This window comes from Anas platyrhynchos, chromosome 1, assembly GCF_047663525.1.
Source record: "Anas platyrhynchos isolate ZD024472 breed Pekin duck chromosome 1, IASCAAS_PekinDuck_T2T, whole genome shotgun sequence".
Lineage (NCBI taxonomy): Eukaryota > Metazoa > Chordata > Aves > Anseriformes > Anatidae > Anas > Anas platyrhynchos.
Window position 1 is genome coordinate 109,260,001 of NC_092587.1, and position 21,345 is coordinate 109,281,345.

Below are 21,345 nucleotides of genomic sequence, written 5' to 3' on the forward strand. Positions count from 1 at the left end.
CAGCCTAGGGCCTGCTCCTGCAGGAGCTCTCCATGGGCTGCAGCCTCCTTCATTTTGAATGGTGGTAGTAACCAGAAAGGAGTCCAAAGCAGATGGTGCATTCAAAAATGGATTTAGAAGGGGTCATAGGCAAGTGGTCACTAGCTGGAAAATTTCACACAGTGTTAGCTTTTGATGGCCATGAGTTTTCTGAATCATTTCAACTTGGTTTCTCTTCATAAAGTTCTCAGAGGAGGTTCTTTATTTACAGCTCCAGATGGAATTTGTGCTTGGAGAACCTATTTTATACTGCTAACTAAAAAAAAAAAAAAAAAATTAATAGGAAAATGGATCAAAATGGATCATGTGTAGGTTTAGAGAGCTTTGTTAACACCCGGTAATTATAAACCACTGTTCTTGTGTCATTACAAAACAAAGTTGGTTGTTGTTCTTGCCCCTTCTTAACAAAAGTTACAAAATATTTCATATTATGATTCAGAAAGACTATCTCACAATCGCTAAAAAATTCCAATCTAAAGCAAGTAGTATAAAAAAAAAAAAAAAAAAAAAGGGGACCCTGTGCCTCTCTGTGGATGTCCATGCTGCTAGTCATTATGTACACCCACGTGACTACAGAGAGCAATGTAGTGGATAAGGGCAAAAGGAAAGCACAAGTAAATACTTATTGAGCCAAAGAGGATGGTAGTGGTTACATGGTTATTTGTGTTGGTTAAGCTGTATGAGCGGCAGATCATTTTCCAGCTTAACATAATTATGTGCTTGCAGAAGTTGTTGTTTTGTAGTGTTGGGGGTGGTTTCGGATATTTTTTTTAATTGTCTGAGGAGATCTCTTCTAATACTATTAGCAGAACAGCTCCAATATTTAAAGAGAAAATTAAGATTATGAAATGTTGCATGACTGTGGGAGTGTAATGCTATTCTACAGCTGGAACTCACAGACAGTAGTTCAACAGTGCTGACTTAGGGTAATTAAATACCTGGTCAAGCTTGAGAAGTAGGCCCATGTGAACCTAATGAGGTTCAACAAGTCCAAGCACAAGGTGCTGCACCTGGGTCAGGGCAATCCCAGACATGAGTACAGAATGGGAGAAGAACTCATTGGGAGAAGCCTTGTGGAGAAGGACTTGGGGGTTCTGGCCGAAAAAAAACTCAACGTGAGCCAGCAGTGTGTGCTTGCAGCACAGAAGGCCAACTGTGTCCTGGGCTGCAAACTCACAGAGGATAATGAAGGCAAATAGACAACCTCTGCGTCAAGAGAGGAGAAGCATGCAGGTGGAGGGAGGTGATATGAGGCCCCACCTGGAGTACTGCATCCAGGTCTGGGGCTCCCAGCACAAGAAGGATGTGGAGCTGTTAGAGAGGGTCCAGAGGAGGACTACAAAGGTGATCATAGTGCTGGATTGCTTCTTCCATGAAGACAGGCTGAGAGAGCTGGGGTTGTTCATCCTGGAGAAAAGACTCTGGGAAGGCCTCACTGCAACTTTTCAATACTTAAAGGTGGCTTATGAAAAGGATGAAGAACAACCTTTTACTCAGGTAGATAATGATAGAACAAGGGGGAATTGTTTTAAACTAAAAGAAGAGAGATTTAGATTAGATGTTAGTAGAAAATGCTTTACTCAGAGAGTGGCAGGACACTGGAACAGGTGGCCCAAAAAAATTATGGATGCCCCATCCATGAAAGTGTTCAAAGCCAGGCTGGATGGGGCTTTGGGCAGCCTGGTGTAGTGGGAGGTGTCCCCTGCCCATAACAGGGGGGTTGGAACAGGATGGTCTTTAAGGTCCCTTCCAATCCAAGCCATTCAGTGATTCTATGATAAATTCTCTGTGGAAAAATGCAGACATCCCTACAGAAGTATCTTAATTTGCGTGAGACAGAGAAGTGACTCTGGTAGCTTATTAGAGTTGAAAAATAACATTATAATTGTTGGAATTGTCTCTGATCATATTTTCATCATTACAAATATTTCCAAGCACTCCAGAAGAAAAACTAAACAAGTTGTTCCCATTCTAAAATTATTTAGAATAAAAATTTAATGAAGTTATCACCACTGGAAAACCATTTCACTATTTCTACTTGAGCATATAGAGTAATGACAGCATTGGTAGTGGAAAAACCAAGTTCCCCAACCTGTTCTTTATTTAAAAGCTTTTTGATATTTGACTTAAGATGTTTGCATGTGATGACTGAATAGAACAGTTCCAACACAAATTCCTGTCAGACTTTGCCTGACTCCTCATGTCAATTACCGGACTCCATATCTAGCTCATATCTGCTATCCTAAGGTGGTGGGACTAGTGGCTTCAGGTTAAGCAGATCAATTAGAGTCTTCCTCTTTTTAAAAATCTGTTAAATCAGTCTAATTTCTTCAAAATTATGAGCTGAATGAGGTACCGAGAAGAAAGAAGGCCAGTCACTACCTGCCAGAAAAGAAACACACACACACAAAAAAAAAAAAGTTTTGGTGACAATTTTGATAGAAAGAGAAGAGCTTTCTGGCACAAAGAAGAAAAAGCATTTTGGGAAAAGGGAGCAGGGTAGCAGCTAAACAACACACAAGTTACATATTCATGTGCATCACTAGAGGTTAGGTGAGGTGCCTAAAGTATACATTTGAATACCCCACACTTTACAAGAGATGAGTGGAACTGGGGAAATGTTTGGTTCAAACCCATACAGACAGAGGCAACAGAAGACCACTTTATACCAAATGAATGGAATACCTTTTATAGATTCTTTCCAGCTTCAGTTCATATCTTTAATTAGTTTGCAATGCTAAAGACAATCAAAGGCATCTGCATCTTGTAATCAGTCCAAAATTTGTAGTATTTTTCCTGGTGTGTTTTATCACTTGGACAATCTGCTTGTATCTTACCTATTTCTTTCATGTACTATATATACAATTTATGTAAAAGCTCATTTTCCTAACCCTATGTGTATATTTTTACTGTAAACTCTCTCTTATATAAAGACCATCTATGCCTTGCCAAATACATTTTCTTGAGCTGTTTCTTAAAGAAAAAAAAAACGTTTATCTTGAGTAAGTCTGTAAGCATAGCTGTATGTGTGCTTTCCAACCTGTAAAAACCTGAAGACAACACATTACTGTACAGGTATAATTAAGAAGTTGTCCTTTCCTCACAATGGAAAGCTGACACTATGCAAAGATTCAGTGCTCATTTGCTTTTTGTTCCAACATTCAAAACAGCAACCCTGGGAGAAGTGGAGATTGAATAGCCTGAATAGTGGGAAGGAAAACATGATCTTTTTCACCCACCCAGTCATTGGTCTGAGTCCAGGTATCGGCAGCAGTAATCCAATGCCATCTAGTAGCTATGTCGAAATCTGTGTGTCATGAATTAGTGGCCACCTGCCAGGCACTGATTAGGCATCGCTAACCGGTGGTCCCTGAAGGACAAAGTGATGGCACATTGATGGGGAAACGTGAGAAGCTTGTTTAACTGCTGCCTGGACTGGACCGGCTCTGTGGGTAAACAGCGGACTTCACACTCACAGACTTAAGTTTGGATCTTCTCACAAGTAGGCATTTTTTCAGATGTAGTAGTCAATGTCAATGTTTGTTTGTTTTTTACCTTGACTATTGTCTAACAATGCCTAATGTCTAAACACTACACTTCTCTCTGTTATCTAGCATATGGATCAGGGTGAGTTTAAAGGCACACCCATGACCCACCCACAGCACAGCCTTCCCAGCTCTATCCCAGAGCTGAGTGTAACTCTGACTCTGACTTGGCTTCTGAATTAGACTAAAATAACCAAACAGACGTGCATTTCAACCTGTCACACATCCAAGGACACATGCATGTGTTGTTTGACTGCCTCAGTAAAGTTTACATCAATGCTGTCAACCACTCCTGGGGAGACAGGCAGGCTCCTCTATCTGCACTTTATCAAGAGGAAGAATTTAAGATCTGGACCTACAGGAACTCAAAAATAAATGGATGTTAAGTGCCTCCTGCTTGTGAAAATCATGCCTGAGGCTTTTTCCACATCTCCCACCCTGGCTGTATCTGTGTGAGGTGAAAGTACTCCTGTCCCCAGCTGCTCTCCTTTTCCCCTTGCCAAAAGCTAACACCTGCCCAGGTCTACCCAAATAACTGCACATGTAACTTCCCCCTCACACAGCTCAAGGAAAGTGGTATGGGCTAGCCCAGACTTGCTGTCTTATGATCAAGGAAATCAACTGAAAGTGTGATTATCCTGGCAGAGCTGAGGTGATGGAGGGGACATGGGGCACTTGAAAGGGGCCCCTCAGCACAACTGCCTCCAGCTACCTGCCCAGAGCTCTACTGAGAAACATCTTTGAGGTCTGTGGGCAAAGATGCTACTGTAACACCCACAGCAAACCTGCCTGGGGAAGGGCATCCTCTTCCTCCTCTGTCCTGCTCCTAGGATGCCCCAGCCAAAGTGCTTAACCTCACTCCAGCTCCCTGCCGCAGGGCCAGAAAGGAGAATGTAGAAGAGCACTGGATGTAAGCCCAGCTCTCCTACATCCCAGGCTGATGTCCCTCCTTCTGCTTGTAGCAGAAAGAGGCGAAGGAGAAACCTACTGATCTGCTGCTAATCTTAGAAGAGCCTCATCCAAACCACACAATACTGGCTTCCACTTCACAACAATCTTCCAGCCCAGTGAAAGCAAGTCTTCTCCAAGCACCATTTACAGTCAAAAAATATGTGGTTTCTTGTAGGTGGAGGCACAGTCAGTGCTTGGCTCGCCACACGAGGTTTCTGGTCTTCCTAAGCATTTGCAGTAAGCACCTCAGGAAATGGAGAGCACCTGGTATTAATGATGTAACCTCACTGACAGAGGAAGACACACATGCACACAGACACAAAAACATTTATAGAGGGTGTAGGTTCTCCTTTGTAGTTTCTCAGTCTTTCATTTCAAGCATGGCAGTAGCTATGGTGTATCATCCTGCTTGCAGTGGCAAAACATCTGAAACCACACACAGATTCTTGCACAAAAAGTGAATTTATCTCTTGTGGCCTGTCTCATTAGAAACAAATAATAAGTACTCCAAGGCTTCTGCAGCTCCTACAGCCCTCCTTGAAGAGCCTTGCTTTCTACTACAGATCAAGTGAACTGCCTTGTTCAAAGGTCACGGGGGAAGTCTGTAAAAGAACGGGAATTCAAATTCAGCTCGCTCAAATCCCAAAATGACTATAACTCTGTAATTAATTTTTTCTATGTAGCAAAAATGTTATGCATCTTATTTTATTATTTGGAAGTAGGGCCTTCTGGTTTTTATATTTCATCATAGGCATCAGCTCCATAAATACTTTCTGCATGGGACTAATCCTACGCAGTGTCTCAAGTCAGACTACTAAAACACATGTCTGCAAGATCAGGACCTAGACTTGTTTTCAGTCATTCTTGTAAGGTATGATTTAGGTTCAGAACAGCTAAGCCACATCTCAGAAGGCTTTAGGAGGAAACCTAAAGGTTTGCCAGAACCTGAGCACATATCTGTTCTCTGTTCTTTTCAAAATCTCCCAACAAGCTCTATTAAAGCAATGTATATTAGCTCCACTGAATTGGGTGACTATCACAAGAAACACAAATGTATGATCAGCGATATCACAAAGTGCTAATTTAAAAAAAATATATATATAAATTCTGCTTTACATCTGCTACTAAACTATGTCACTCTTTAGTTGTTATCACTTGTTATGCTTGCTGGAATAAACTTAGAAGGAGGATGGTCATGTGATGGCAAGTTATCTGCAATTCAGTCAATAGAGTGAGCACACAACAGCAAACCTTGATTACTGCACCAAGTTTCACCATAAATAATGAAGAGTGAATAACTCACCTAAAAAAAAAAAAGGCAAACTGGATTAAAACCGAGCAATTTTAAGGATGATTTTTTAAATCAAGCCTCTAAAGAGATATTCGCGGTCCTTTACTGCCATCTACAGCCTCCTGGTAACAGTGGGGTTTCTAAACCAGCAGGCACATGTGAATCTTAGTAAGACATGATCCCCTTAAATGTTAGCAGGGTTCTGTGGCCATCAGATATTTTTTCCACAAATAATATGATAAGAAAAAAGATCAAAATATTACTCCTTTTGAGTCTAATATTCATGCTTTTTCCAGTCTATTGTGCTTTCTGTCTCGCCTCTCTGTTGTCTTTGCTAATGGAAGATGCATGTCAGACCCAAAGCAATTTGATATGCTAGAAAATGTTTAATATGCTGATAAAGGAGAGTGGTTTAAAAATTGCTACATACTGAATGTGTCTTTTTTGCATACTGATTTTTTTTATAATTATGTGCCGTTATAGTCACAGCATTGAAACTGAGTTTTGATAGAATATATCCCTTAATATCTATTACTAAAAAAAAAAAAAAAAAAAAAAAAAAAAAAAGTGCAAACATTTTCTTGTATGCAAAAGTTTTTTGGACCCTAAAAACATGTTATAATACACTTTTTCAGTGGTGATGCCCATCTCTAAGTGTGTTCTGCTCTGGGTTATGGAAACATATCAGCTCTAACTTCATTTGGTTATTTACCCATCAGGGTACAGAACATGCAGCGTGTACAAAGGTATGTCAGTTTAGCAAGCCACCACATACCAGTAATGAGCAACCACAACAAACCATGATCTTCCCTGAAACTTCTCCCATTCTGTGATATAAAACCACAGCCTGAATGGTCATTGAGTCTAACCTAGGTGTGTTGCAGGCAATACCTCTTGGCCATGAACTGCATCTCCTCAGACTGGGAATAATATAGTAAGCTGTGGCAACTAGTTCATGTGGTCAATCTCTTCAGCTCATTTAGAGTCAATCTAACATGGCTGAGGATTGTAAAGCAGAGAATTAACAGGGTTTGCAGGGTCAGAATCATGGCTAGACCAGGAGTGATCTAGGACAATCATAATGACTTTTCCTAGCCAAAGAAAAGGTCCAGGGTTAAGAAGAGAAAATAGACATAAAAATGTGGTTTTGGAAAGAATAGGCTGTTTTATAGCAATAAACTAAACTGAGAATAATAGTAATAAACTAAACCGAGTATATTCATTGGTTGTCAAAGAGCAAATAAGGCACTTCAGAACACCAGGTTCTGCCTTGAAGGCAGCAGCTCAAGCTCAGCAGCACCATTTATATTAATGTCTCTAAGACCTGCTGTAGCTCAAGTCAGAACTGCAAGAAACTGAGTGAGTGGCTTAACCTTGTTTCTGAATGTCTTGTCCCTCTGTTGCTCAGAGGTGACAGTCAGTCTGTAGATAGTGAACACAGCGTATGTGCCCACTTGCTCCTGAAAAATGAGTAGCAGAGCTGGGAACACCAAGCTGCTGTGGTATACAGCTGCCTGACCAGACCAACCTTTTCCAAATCAGTGGTATCACCCCTTCCTATAAAGCAGCAGTTCTTGGCTGCTGCTGCGTTCAGAAGTCAGCAGGGAGAGGAGCTGTGACTTGCTGTCCTGCACAGATGCTTTTCTTGAGCTGCTGTAGCACCATGCTCCTGCCTCTGCCCTGCTGCTTAGTGTGTTGAAAAACCACCCACACACCCTCCTGGGGACTCTTGCTTCTGGCACTAACCCCTGCTGTACAGCTAATATTCAAAGTAAATTGTTTCAGTGTTGCTAGTACAGTATAAGGACTTGGTGGGCTTTGGTCTGAAGTAAAGAATTAGCCTGAAAAGATCCATAATTTGAAGACACTTGTTCAAGATGATTAGCGTTTCTTGAAAGATTCAGCCTTGTCTCACTTGCAGAGTATGGGCCAGATCCTGTCTTCCAGACACTTGCAGCTATAGCCTTCTTGATGCAGCTGGGGAATAGCTACTGAGTCAGCTTTACCTTAAGAGCCAAATGCTTCTTCTAGTGTCTGGTCAAATCACAGTGCCTAATACTAGTTTCAGGAGTCTATTAAGAGGCATGGGTTGACCTAGAGGCATATCTGACACAGGCATGTGAACAGAAGAAACATCACATCAAGAAAATTGTCAAAAAGGTTTGCAAAACTGAGATCCAGCCCCAAAACTGCTGGGGTCAGGCACCCTGGCCTGAACACTTGCAGGTCTCTGGGTATAAATGGCAACAAAAAATATACATTTAATTGTTGGACCAAAGGTCTCTGGAAAATTTAAATGCTAGCATAGGGATTAAATAGGGAAATGGGAGAGAAAGTGACCCATGACTTGTCTAATACATAATATTTTTATTGCACTGTCTGCTTCAAGGAAATGGTACGTAATAGTACATCTAATCCCTGCTGCCAGTATGTGTCCTTGCAACCGTTAGCACAGCAAAACAGTAGCCAAAAAGTAAAGACCAAGGACACTGATATTAAAAACCATTTTAAAAAGAGGTAAATTACATTCCCTGACATCATATTTTGTCTTCAATATATTGTCTTATCTGAAGGAGTCATTGCAAAAAGAAAGGAGGTTTGTGGTTATGTACATAAATGTGCATATGGGAAAAATGCAGGACAAATTGCTCAGGTAAATGAAGAGATTATGTTACCAGAGATATTATAGTTAAGAATCATACCATATGAATCAGTGTGCAGTACTGTGGCTGAATTTCATGTAGCCAGACTGACATCTTGTGGCTTGTGCAGAACATTTAACTATGCACCTGAGAAGAATTAACTTGTAAGTTATTATAGCATGGTGAGATTTTTTTTTTTTTTTTCAGCAGAATAATATGTGACTCCCCCAAGACATTAGAAGGTCCGATATTTAAGGTGATAGATAAACTGACTCTCATTTCAGTTTCTGCTTCTGCATGTAATTGTTAACCTGGTCTCCATATGAATGTTTCAGTCTAATGGTAAAGCTGTATTTAAAGTCAGTCACTCAAAAGATGGATCTAGCAGTAAAAATTGTAAAATTGGCTCAGCACTCATACGATCTTGAAGATTACACGTAACTGTGGATCCTTGTAACTTTTTTGTTTTTTAATGTCTGGGTTAAAGTTTATGAAACACTAATCCAGCCCTTTTTTGGTCAGCTAATGGGTGCCCTTATATCAGTCTCTAGTAACCAGCAGTAACTGCTTACAGAATATGATTTTGCCCAAATAAAACTGGAAGATCTGACAGATCTTATCTTCTACAGTCTTACACCATCCTCACACCACTTATAATCCACTCTGACTGCCAAGAGCATAAGATTTTTCTTAGGAAAATTTTAGGATTTTAGGATTTTTCTTTTCAAAGACAATGTTGGAGCAAGGGCAAGGAAGGACTGCTGGAGTTCTGTCCAAGAAAGGATGGATAAAGGAGTGTGTACAGAGAGGGTTGAAGGGCATATCTGCACTGTGACATGGTAGCCAGCACAGCAGATCCTCAAGCTACCAGCAGCCAAGCCAGCAGCATGTGCAGCCTCCTGCCCTTGCTGAATTGAGGGCTGGGGTGCTCAGCAACTCAGCTCTGGGCATTGAGTTATTCCATCTCCACTGGGCCACCCAGAGCCACAAGAACTCTGTGATCTTTGCACTATGGTCCACTTTGCTGTACAGGCTTGCTCCAAGCTGTCATTGCACCAGGCCTTGAGCATCAAGACCAATAATCTTCAAGGGCAAGGAAGAGTTAGCAAGCACAAATAATAAAACAGAGTGAAAATGGAAAGTAAGAAAGACAGTAATCCTCTCCTCCCTGCTTTACATGGCTCCATGGAGAGGAAAAAAAAAAAAAAAAAAAAAAAAAAAAAAAAAAAAAAAAAAGCAGCTCTCAGGCCTGCAGCATTGAGTTAAAGTTAATGTTGAGTTAAAGTTGAGTTAATGACACTTGATACAGCACTGAATGTCCCCTGTGTCCACTGTGTGAATTCTCACAGACACTGAGGAAAACAGGACTTGCTTGTTATGAACAATTCAGATCTACTAATACAACAAATACCCTGTACCTTAGGAAAGGGCTTCTCCAGAGAACAATTCAAAGCAACAGCATACATAAAGCCATAAAATGGACAGAACTGTCATCTCTCTTTCTCTCTGTGGAGGATGCAAAAGGAGTGAAGAGACCTATCTCCTGACCCAGGACACTTGGGTGACAGTCCCTGAAGTTAAGGACAGATGTCCTAAAAGTGCTCACAAGACCTTGCAGGTTTGACCCCAGGACAAGCATGTTGACCATATGCCTTCAGGCATCCCCTGCACAGGAGCTAAGTGTGGGTGTAGTCCCTGATGACAAGTGGCACCAGCACAAGCAGAATGCTCTGCTAATAAAAGCTGGACTTTTTTTTTTCCCCTATTTATTTTTAACGTGAGAGAATAGAAAGGCAGGAATTAATGTCACTGTGCTGAGAGAGGTATTTCTGAGGGCAGAATGGAGCCACGTGCCCAAGTAGCTCAAATGACTTCAGCTGAAGTTACAAAGAAGTGGCCAGAGCAGAACTTGAGCAATAAACTTAGTTGAATCTCTCCCACACAGCTCTACTCATGTACCTCAAACACAGGCTGGATGCAATGTCCTTTCTGTCCCAGATGGGATCTGCTTTTCATCAACAGCTGACATTCACACCAAATTGTAGAGTTTAACATTTATCCCTAAACACATAAAGCCTTCTAATAAAAACTGACTGGGAACTATTTGGTTACGGTTACTAAGGCACAAATAGGCAAGAGTGGGAGTTCACATCTCCCAGCCTCAGGCTGTTCCCATCGTCCCTGACGCGCTGCTCTCAAGCCATCTCTCCTCCAAGCTTTCTTGCACTTCAAACAAATTTCCACCAGCCTGTCTCTGAAATGTCCAAAGTCCTCTCACAGGAAAGACAAAGGGTGGGAAAGATGCTCCATCAACATACTCCCTTCTTTTTCCCACAGGGTGATTCTGAAAGAGTGGAAGTGTATAAAACTGGATTATTTAAAAACAGTGGTGCAGGGTCATGGGGGTGGGAGGATACCTTGTCTGTGTGAGGTCTGCCAGGTCTGCTCTTGGATTTTCTGTGGCCACTTTAATACCACATCTGAAACTGTGCCTGCTTGGCACTTGTTTTCTCCTACCTTTAAAACCAAGTATAATAGAGGGAAGAAGGCAAAGTCATTCTGTTGCTTATGTCCCATTTGTCTTGATAGTCCCTTAAAATATACACATTATCTAAAGACTGAGAGATTCGGCTGACTTTATTGCTAGGCAGCGGCCAGTGTTTGCAATACATACGCCTGCATAGATGCAAAGTGCTCATTCTTCCAGTCTGTCAGGTCAACACATTTTATGGCTGGTAACAACCACAGAGAGTAAATATGAGCAGTGACAGTGTAACTGATAACTAATTTCAGGACCACTTTGTTCCAATAGTGGCAGCTGGCACACAGGTATGTGATTACAGCAACCCTCCCTGCAGGCCTTCAGCACTCACCATATCTAGAGGTGTCAAATGATGGTAGATGGCACCAGCTTATCATTAACTATGGTTGCAAGAAATTCTTGAGACATTTAGCAACGGGTCTGTATTGAGATCCCTAAACTTCTCCAAATCTGAGCAACCATGCCAGCCACAACTGTCAGCACTGTCACTGCAGAAGCCCAGATCAAGTCACACACTCAACGCTTCTTCATAGTAGGGCTTGAAGCTGCAGAGGTCAGTTTTAAATGGAATAAATTCTTCTGAAATATTACTGAAGCTGCTAGGAACTACAGATGTAACTACAGCAGGGTTTTCAGGATGAAGCAAAACCTTTTATTAGACATACTGATAAAACTGGGATAAACAGGCAAGCTGTGAGGCACCCTAGCTGAGATTCTTCTGAGCCAAAAGGGACTTATGTGCCCCAAAGCATGTCCACTTTTTCCCATCAGTCTAGCAGAGGACCATACTTCTCCACAGAAACCTTCTCTCACTTATGGGAGATCATCACAGCAACATGATTACTGCTTGTGGTAGCACCACAACAATTCAAGATCTTCTTCTGGTCTGAAACCACAGACAAGATGGAGACACACAAGCTCTTTTTCAGAGTGATTGCTGTTAAAGAGGTTTCTGCTCTGCTTCTCACCACAGTCCCCATCTTACCTAACCAGATCACTCTGTGGCAAAGCTTTTCCTTCAGCTCTGTTGATAAATATTACAGCACCACATGGTAGAGGACATAATTTTTAAATGTCCAGACTCATATCGTACTTATCTGTGAAATGACAATGCTGTTGAGATCTGGTCCTGTCAGCAAAGTCAGTGCCTGTACCTCCAAAAGGTAAGACAGTCTGGGGAAGAGAACAAAGCCTGATAAATCTGAATTTGACAAACACTGACTCTTGGAACGTCGTGAAGATGTTTAGATAGGCTTTGCAGGCTCTAAGAAGTAAGCTCATGGCTGTGGTGTCTAGCACTTGTCATACATTATTATTGTATAGAGTATTGCATGGGGGAATAACTATATATTTCCTTTGAGATACTATGAATTATACTGGTCAGGCTGAAGGTCAGCATGCTGTTCTTTTGATCAATGAATCATCTGACCAGGTGAAGATATCCTATTTCTTGTACTATAAATGTGTACAGACTTTCCCTCACATGGACTTGCAGAAGGTAAGCTCAGATTGGCCCTGGATAAAGGAAGAAGAAAAACAAAGATCTTCAGCTTCCCTCAGCACCGAAGTACAAGTGTTACTGGGAAGATCCATCAGCAGTCAGCATCACTTCTGTGCAGCCCTTTCAGGGCTGTATCCATTACAAGAAAAACCCCAGGGGTCAGATCCAGCCTCCTCTATGCTCCCCAGGTAAGTGGCATTGGTATTTATTGGAGTAGGTTTTCAGCTGAATACACATGGAGTTAATTAATGCAGCCCACATTGACGTTAATGACAGCCAAGCACCTAATCCTCCACATGCAGCATGCCGAATATGTTACCCTATGAAACTGCAGCTTCAGAGTTATTGTACTTCAGTTTGTGCAGCTTCCCTTACGCTGCACTGAATGGATTTTCATTCTGTGTCCAGGAGCATTCCAGTTCCTCCAGTAGCAAACAATAAATGAATCTTAGCAGGCTCTGGTGTACTTAGGAGGCTCTGGTGAACCTATCAAAAGAGGCAATTTATTTCTGAACTTGGCACTCGGTGCAGCATGCCTTGTAAATGTCAATTTGTGTATGTGTGAGCATCTGACACTACTCAGCAACACATGGTTGGGGCCAAGAATTTGACTGATTCTGGCTGATTTGCAAGCCTAAAAATATTCTCTTTTATCAATATCCATTTCTGTGCTTATTTGCATGCTAAGAAAATTCTAAGCAGGCAGTAGTTTCATGGATCAATCCACAACAGCTCTGTGGAGATCAAGTACGTGATGACCTGCCATAAACTGTGTGATGACACAGTCAGAGCCATTGCATAAGAAATGGCCCATATATAGGCATACTTTGATTTTCGCTGTTTGTCTGTTCTAATCCTGCAGGAATCAGAGACATTTTAATCTCTTTTATTGTTTTGTATTCATTTACATGCAGTGCCCAAAGGCCTCTGGCAAGCAGAGAGAGAGCTATATAAGTCAAATGCATTGTTGTTACTACTGCAGCTCCTATCATGGGCCCAATTCTCTTCCCATTGACGTCAATGGCAAATCTTCCAATAACTTCAGTGGGAGCTCAATTAAGCCAAAAATCCATGATCACACCCTGTTTTGTTTTATACTAACAGTACTGCAGGCTCCAGCTGAAAATTTTAGCTCTTATTGCAGTACGGGAAACATAGGGGACTCTTACAGAGCTGTTGATGATAAATAGGTGCATTTACTTGGCAAGCTGCTTCATTTATCATTGGTACATGGAAATGGTGGGTGCCAAAAAAGATCTTCAGACATACCAATGAAACATGAAAATCTCGAACTGTTTTCAGAACAGCTCAGGAGAGTTATGTGGGTTTATATGACAGTTTTGAACTTCATGAATTAGCTGATAATGCTGCACTGTGGTAAAGCAATTAAATACTCAAACTACCCCATTATTTTACAGCTTGGGAATACTATTTTTACCATTTCATCAATCCTCTTCATTTGGTGAATCTCAGTACTGCCCTATCACTTTTAGTTTCACCCACTGAGCCCCTTTGTTTATTTCTTTAGTGTTCATTTCTTTCCTTCCTTTCCCTCACCTTATCACCCCTTTTTCCTTCATTTTTATACTCCTGTGCTCACCACTTTCCTTATGTGTTTGCCACCTCTCAAAGACCCCACTTTCTGTTACAAAGGAAACTTAGCCACTTAATGCCACTCAGCTCTTCACACCTGCAAAACTTTTTCTGCCAATTGCCAGTTTCTGTCCTTCGCGACCAACATATGCATGCTGCTCCTAACTCCCACTTTTATCACTCCTCCTTTTTATTGATTCAGATTTTATTCCTCTTCCTTAGCACTTCAACATGTCCCACCTAAATATATTGTTTTTCCATAGTTTGTTTTCCTGACATGGAAGTTCAGTCTGATTTTTCCAGTAGACTCTGCAGCCCATAATTGTACTGAAAGCATTGATCTCTTTGAAATCCAAAGGATAGGTCAAAACAAGTTGGATGGAAACCCAGCTAAAATTCCAAGCTCAAAGCATGATGGCTAATTAATGTCTCAAAACTGGACTGACAGCCAGTCGCAAATGGCATTCCTTGGGGGTTTATGTGGGAATCAATGTTATTTAACACAGTTATAAATTATCTGGATGATGGGATTAAGTGCACACACCAAGTTTGTGGATGACACCATACTGAGAACAGAGGTAGATATGCTGGAAGGAGATGAGCCACCACACAGAGAGACTTTAACAGGCTGGAAGAATGAGCCAACAAGATTGTTGTTTAACATGATGTTAAAATGATAAATGCTTGAGGTTTGAAGACAAATGTGAAGTCTTGCAGCTGGGATGAAATAATCCCAACCAGCAGCCCAAGCTGGTGAGTTGCTGCATGTGGAGTAGCTCTGTAGGAAAAGCTATGTGGGTCCAGACAGACTGCAGTATGAGCGTAGGCAAAGATTGCAGTCTGCAATCTCAGCAAAGAAGGCAAACTGTGTCCCAGGCTATATCAGCAAGAGTACATCCAGCAAGCCAAGGGATGCAATTATTGCTCTCATGTGACATTCATCAGGCCACACCTGGAATACTTCACCCAATTTTGCTTTCTTCCCTCTCAAAGGAGACATTGAAAAATCAGAGACAACCTGGTAGATAACAATCACTTATAACTAGAATGCTGGAGCACTTTATGCAAAAGGAAAGACTGAAGGTGCTGAAGGAGTTGGGCTTTCAAGCCCATGGGGAATATAATCTCAGACTTCTAACACCTAAGGATACTTAGAAATATGGGCACTAAGGGACTTGTTTTAGTGATGGGACTCAGTAGGCCGGTTTGAGTGCTGTTCTTGATGATCTTGAAGGTCTTTTCCAACCTAGATGATTCTGTGACTCTATGATTCTAAAAGGTAGTTGTAGAGAGGAATAGAGAGGTACAGAGCAGTACGCACTTCACATGGATGCACAACAAGGCAAGAAGCAGTGGGCACAAGTTACTACAGGAAATATGCCATCTAGGTAAAATTAAATAAAAAAAAATCACTATGAGAACAAATGCACAATAAAAAAAGTTGCTCAAAGAAGTGGTGGAATCACTCTTTACTGCTCCAGACTTGGCTTGACAGGGCCCTTGATAACCAAACCAAAGGTCCTGTTTTCAACAGAGGGTTGGTCCAGTTGATGTCCAGGGATTCCTCCCAGTCTAGGATTTTCTGTGATTCTGTGAAAGCATCAAGGAACAGACACGTGTCAAATTCTGTCTGTCTCCTTAGAAGGAGGCTTAGGAGCCAAGGCAGGTGATAAAATAGATATAGGAAAAGTTCAGTAGATGAAAGTAGGTGAAAGTAGATGACTTAGAACACTTGAAGAACAATGAACTCTGTATGTTCTCCTGCCCAATGAATGCAGAACTTATCTCTGAAAGGAATAATTGAAAATGGATGAGTTGTTTTTCACCTTACCACAGTGCCCAGGAAATTCAGCAGTTGAGCAACACACTTCAGGGTTAGGTATTGCCCAGAGAACAAGAGATGGTTGCTATCTGAAATAATTTGTTCATGTTTTAAAACAGTGTAAGACAGGAGGCAAATGAAACATACAGACTCCATGGAGAGTTCCAGAGACATAGTATTAGTGAACATGACAGCATTGATTGGGAAACATCTCTGGGAAACAGCAGCTGATTAGTTGATGGCCAGGATGTGAAGCTTCAGTCAGCAGTAAGTAGCACTGGATGCAAACTGAAGCCTTTGCACTCACTGTGAGCTGAGCTGCCAACAGCCTTACAGCTCTCATCGTGCCGCTGAAAAGTTTCTGGAGCATGTGCTGCTGAAGGCCTAATGCTTCATCTCTGGTGGCCCTGAAACATTCCTACCACCTTACAGCCCCCAAAGGCATCTTGCTGATAATACGTGGGTGTGGGTTGGTATGGACCGTTTACTGAAATTTCTGTAGCAGCAAGGCAGTGGTGGTGGTGGTGGGGATCTTATCTGAGAAATGTACGCAGGTGTTCAAATTGTGTGAAATAGTTATTCTTTTTTTTTTCTCCTTTTTCTTTTTTTTTTTTTTTCACCATAATTCCTGGAAGGTTTGAGGTCTATCCATGAACCAGCAGAAGAGTTAGGCTACAAGTCAGGGAAAAAGGGAGATTGCATTTAATGTTGCAGTGATGTCTCAGCATATGCCACAAGCACTACACCACTCTTTATGCTTCACCACAGGCGTTAAGTGAATTACTTTAACAAGTTACTTTCTTTTGTAAGTCTACAAAAGTGATGGTTGCATCAAGAGATTTCAGATTTCTGGCTGAAGAGGACTAGGTCTGTGCCAAAATCATTCTGCCGAAACACAGGGAGTGCAAAGTGCAGGGGACAGTTAGCAAGGTGCTTGACAGGATGTAGGCACATCCCATACCCATTTTTCTGACAAGACTGCTCAGTTTCTGCTACTAAGGACAACTCATATCCCTTACGGAGGAGCTGCAGGATCCTCCTTCACATGTGCTACAAAAACTTCTACCAATGTTGGCAGAAGGCTTAATGGCATGGTTAGCGCAAGTCAGCGTTTCTTAAATCCAGGCAGACATCTCCTTTTAACTGTCTGCCTTATTGCTATCCAACAGGTCATCTGAAACAACCATGCAACTTCCACCAACACTGAACAGCATAAATTGTTCACCTCTGAAGTGTTTTCAGAAACACGAAGTTTCAGGAAGCACGTCACTTGAGATACTGTGTAATCTCCTTTGCTGTTAGGAACACATTTTAAATGAATGACCAAGTGAACAACTGTACACATGGCCTCAAAATTATCTGTGTTTTCTTAGAAGCAACATGCGCAGGTTTAGAAAAAATCAAAACAGCCACACAGGAAGAAAACACTGCTAACTGGAAGAAAACTCTTCTAGGACAAACAACTTCATGACACTATTAATGAGTTTAGCTATTTGTACATGATCATCATCATGCTTTTAGTAGGTTCTTCTGGAAAACTAAAAAGAATAAAGATTATTTGCCACTATGTAGCCATATAAGAAGATCAGCAACCCTAGTTATTGCAGTCCATTTTAGTTGTTTACTCAAAATATTGCTTGTTTTTATTTTCATAACATTTCTGAGAAGCAGGGAAGTGAATCATAAAGAAGTTAAGTGACTTGCTTAAGGTGAAATTAAAGCAAATGAGAGCCTTGAACCCCCTTGAGTGCTACATTAACCACCAGACCATCCTACCTTACATTCTAAAATACACATGGTGTCGTCTCCAGCACATAACAGGATTTAGAAAGTTAATCTGTAAAATGCATATATTTCTGCTTATATTTAGTCATGATATTTTTCTTTTTCCTGGAGTAGATACTTATTCTAATTTCTACCCTTTGTAAGTGCTGTAAAGCGACATCTGTTAAGAAAGAATGAGTTAGATTCTGCTTTGCATCCTGTATCAACATGTTTTTCTGTTCTCCATCATGTACTAACAATTTTCTGTTCTGTATCATGAATCAATACATACCAAATGCAAGCCTATAATCCCCTGTCTCTCCAGACAGCCTCTGGAAGACAGAGAGTGAAAAAGATTAACTAGAAACAGAATTTGAAGAACGTGTGCTTGCATAAATGCAAAACAAGACATGGTTTGGCTGCTGGAAATTTATGGTGATAATGCAGAAGTCAAGGAGAATTCAGCTTGGATTTCAAGAACGTCAGAAGTCTGCTGAGCTGGCAGGTGGACAAATATGCCTTGTAAACTCAACAAAATTCCATAAAAGCTGCTGTTACATAGACATGAGGCCATATCTTGCCATCTTTTCTGTGTTATTTTTCAGAATATGACCACAGTAGTGTAGAAAGTCTTCCAGTGTGTATATTGCATTCACTTTTTCTTTTTTTTTCCTCTCCCTTCTGGTAAAGAAACAAAGTAAGAAAGACTGTGATTGTACATATAAATGTTCAATTTATTCTTTCAGTGTTACAGGATAAATTCACACTTTCACAGCTGCAAGTTTGGGGGAAGAGTGTTTGTTTGTTTGTTTTGTTGTTTGTTGTTGGTTGGTTGTTGTTTTTCTGCATGGCTGAGGTTTTAGGGCAGCAGCACATCTGAAAACCCAGCAAAGATGGAAAGCAATAGTAGACAGAGGTGGTGACAACTGCATTTGAATAGGTCATGTACGTTTTTCCTACTGGCACAACAGCAAACCCATGAGAAAGTCAGGAAAATAAACCATAATGTTTAAAAAATATATAAAATGATAAAATAAAGCACAAGCTTTACCCCCAAATCTGTATTGACCCTGACACCAGCTCCTCCATTAGGAGCACTTCAGTTTTATGTCATTAAGGGCAGGGAAGGGGTGGAAGAGATAAATATTTATTTGTATTAACAGACATAGTATGTCAATTATATTTATATCCTTTTTCTTTTATGCTCACTTGGATGCTTACTCAAATAGTAGGAAAACAGAGCACACACACTTCAGCTCATGTTAATTGCAAGCAAATTATAAGTTGCCACCAGTGATAAATCAGGGGTTTAGTCACAAGATGTTATGGCAGGTGCTCAGAGAAAGAAACATTTTGAATACTTCAAACAGTCTTGGGGACATGGAATTCCCTGTCCCCATCCCAAGAGTTCAGATTTCTACGAGCTGATCAAATCATAGTATTTTTTTATGAATATCACAGCAATGTGGTATATTATGTGGTGGTTTTCTTCTGTGCATAACTACAAATTGTAAGTGCTGCTACAAGTATTTACAGTATCAGTAGTTCCTCAGACTAAAGAACCCTGAAATATTGGATCATATAGGCTTAAAACTCATCTTTTGAGAAGAAAAAGCAACCAGTGGACTCAGCTGACAGACACTTAATACTTTATTGTACTTTAATCAAAGTCCAATTAGTCACAAGATAAATTCAAGCAGATTTCAGCAATAAAATTGATGTTTCGGTTTTGTCTTACGCAACCAAAGAGCAAAAGAATAATGTTTTGTTTTGTTTTGTTTTTTAATGGAAAACATTTTTGTTCAAGTTAAGGAACATTTACAAAATTAACTGCCAAATTTGAAACTATTTGAAAAAGAGAAATATTTTAATTGGCTTTCAAATGTTTTCTGATGTGGCAAATTTGTTATCTTTTCCATCCATGCACCTAAAACCATTGTCTGACTGAGAGTTCTTTCAGGTACTGCATTAGCACTGTCATTATTATTCCTGGTGTAGTATCTAGACTGTTGTAGTAGCTCTATAAAATGTTTTCCTGATGGTAGACAAATCTTGCCACCAAATATTCTTTAATACTCTCTTAGCTGGTGTGCATTAAAGATAAATAACTATAAAATGATACATGAGACTTCATCTAATATTCTTGGTAAAATATTTATTATGTCTGTGGCTATATGCTGGTCTCACTCTTTCTCCCACTCTTTATTTTTCACAATTTAGTGATTAATGGTTAAAAAAGACAAAACCTTCGCCAATTTGAACAAATAGTTCTAGGGACTTGATACATCTGGGCACAATTCCAAATTCAAGGAGGCGCCAGTAAACTAATGAAGAATGTTACTCATCTGTTCTAGCCACACAAAACCAGGATTTCATCTAGTACAAACTACACGGGGTCAAGCACAGTCAACATTTTGTTTGGAGTTCTCAAACTGTTCCTGGGTGTTGATGACTCACCAGGCCAAGTTCCGTGTGTCTCAGCTTGGTCCTAGGATGCACTACTCTGGTACATGAGTTAGCAAAGACGTAGGTTTTTGAGTCCTCAAGGTTGGTAAAGATTATGGTGTGTTTTTGTTGGTTTTTTTTTTACTGTTGTTGTGAGACAAGCTCTGATAAAGTCAGCTGTCCTAGACAAATTCCAGCTCTGAATAATTTATGCCCGCATAAGTGACCTATAAAGATTAACCATATATGGTTTAATTTTTTCCTTCCAGCCCTGGAGCTGAACCCTGTAGCTATGGTAAAGACAGCTGAGAGACTAAAGACCTACCAGCACAGCTGATAAATGCAAAGTTTTGTGAATGAAAGCAAGGGATCTCTCCTGCAGCCTAGAAGCAAACAAGTCTTGGTAGTTTTGCAAAGGATTTACGATTTCCGTAGCCAACAGTGCATCCACAGATGATAGTGCTTAGGGTCACACATTGCCACCCTTGACCAGAAAAGCACTGCAAGGATGATCAAAGGAAGGAACACTTTCCATTCCAGTCAACTGGGACTCTTCTGTCTGGAAAAGAGACGTCTGAAAGTGAACTCTACAAAATCACATTATGACATGGAGGGGTTGCTTCCTCTACCAGAATAGAAAATACAAAACATTTAATGAACCTTTTAGGATCCAAGCTCTGGACAAACCAAAGGACATGTTTTGTCATGCTGTGTGCATGCTTTCTGCAGAATGCTGTGGATACTAATTATGTGAACCAAAGGGCAGATACAGCAAACACACAGAACAGAAAGCCTCAGTTAAGGATTTGTAAATATATAGGAACTGCATTTGATGTAGAAATCTGGAGGCTGGAGAAATATTAGGTAGAAGTACCATATGTGTGTAGCCTACTCTCCTACTCTTCTCCAGGCATCTGGTTTAGGCTCTGTCAGGAAGAAAACATGAGACAGTTCCACCTTTGGTAAAACTCTATTACTTTTGCCATGACTGTTCTGGGAAAGTAAAACACCCTTCTGCAGCTAGGGGTGCAAACCAGCTGGGTCTGTCTGCAGTGCCTGGCACAACTGAGCAAAAGGCTCAAATTCATTTCTGCCATCTTGCCTTGATGATCTGAATTTTATTAAATTCCATGAAATAAGATGCAGATAGTAAGGAGTGGTACTAAAATCTTCAATGTTAACATTCCTGATGAAGTATCAAGCAGACACC

At 40.7% G+C, this 21,345-nt stretch overlaps 1 long non-coding RNA gene across 2 annotated transcripts in view; it reads right to left on the minus strand.

The window, feature by feature from the left end:
* Window positions 1-18,321: 18,321 nt before the first annotated feature.
* Window positions 18,322-21,345, minus strand: part of LOC119715599 (uncharacterized) — a 30,257-nt gene continuing 27,233 nt past the window's right edge. For both annotated transcript variants that reach the window (XR_011804312.1, XR_011804311.1), the window contains exon 6: window positions 18,322-21,344. This is a non-coding gene — a long non-coding RNA (uncharacterized lncRNA). The remainder of the gene's footprint in view (window position 21,345) is intronic.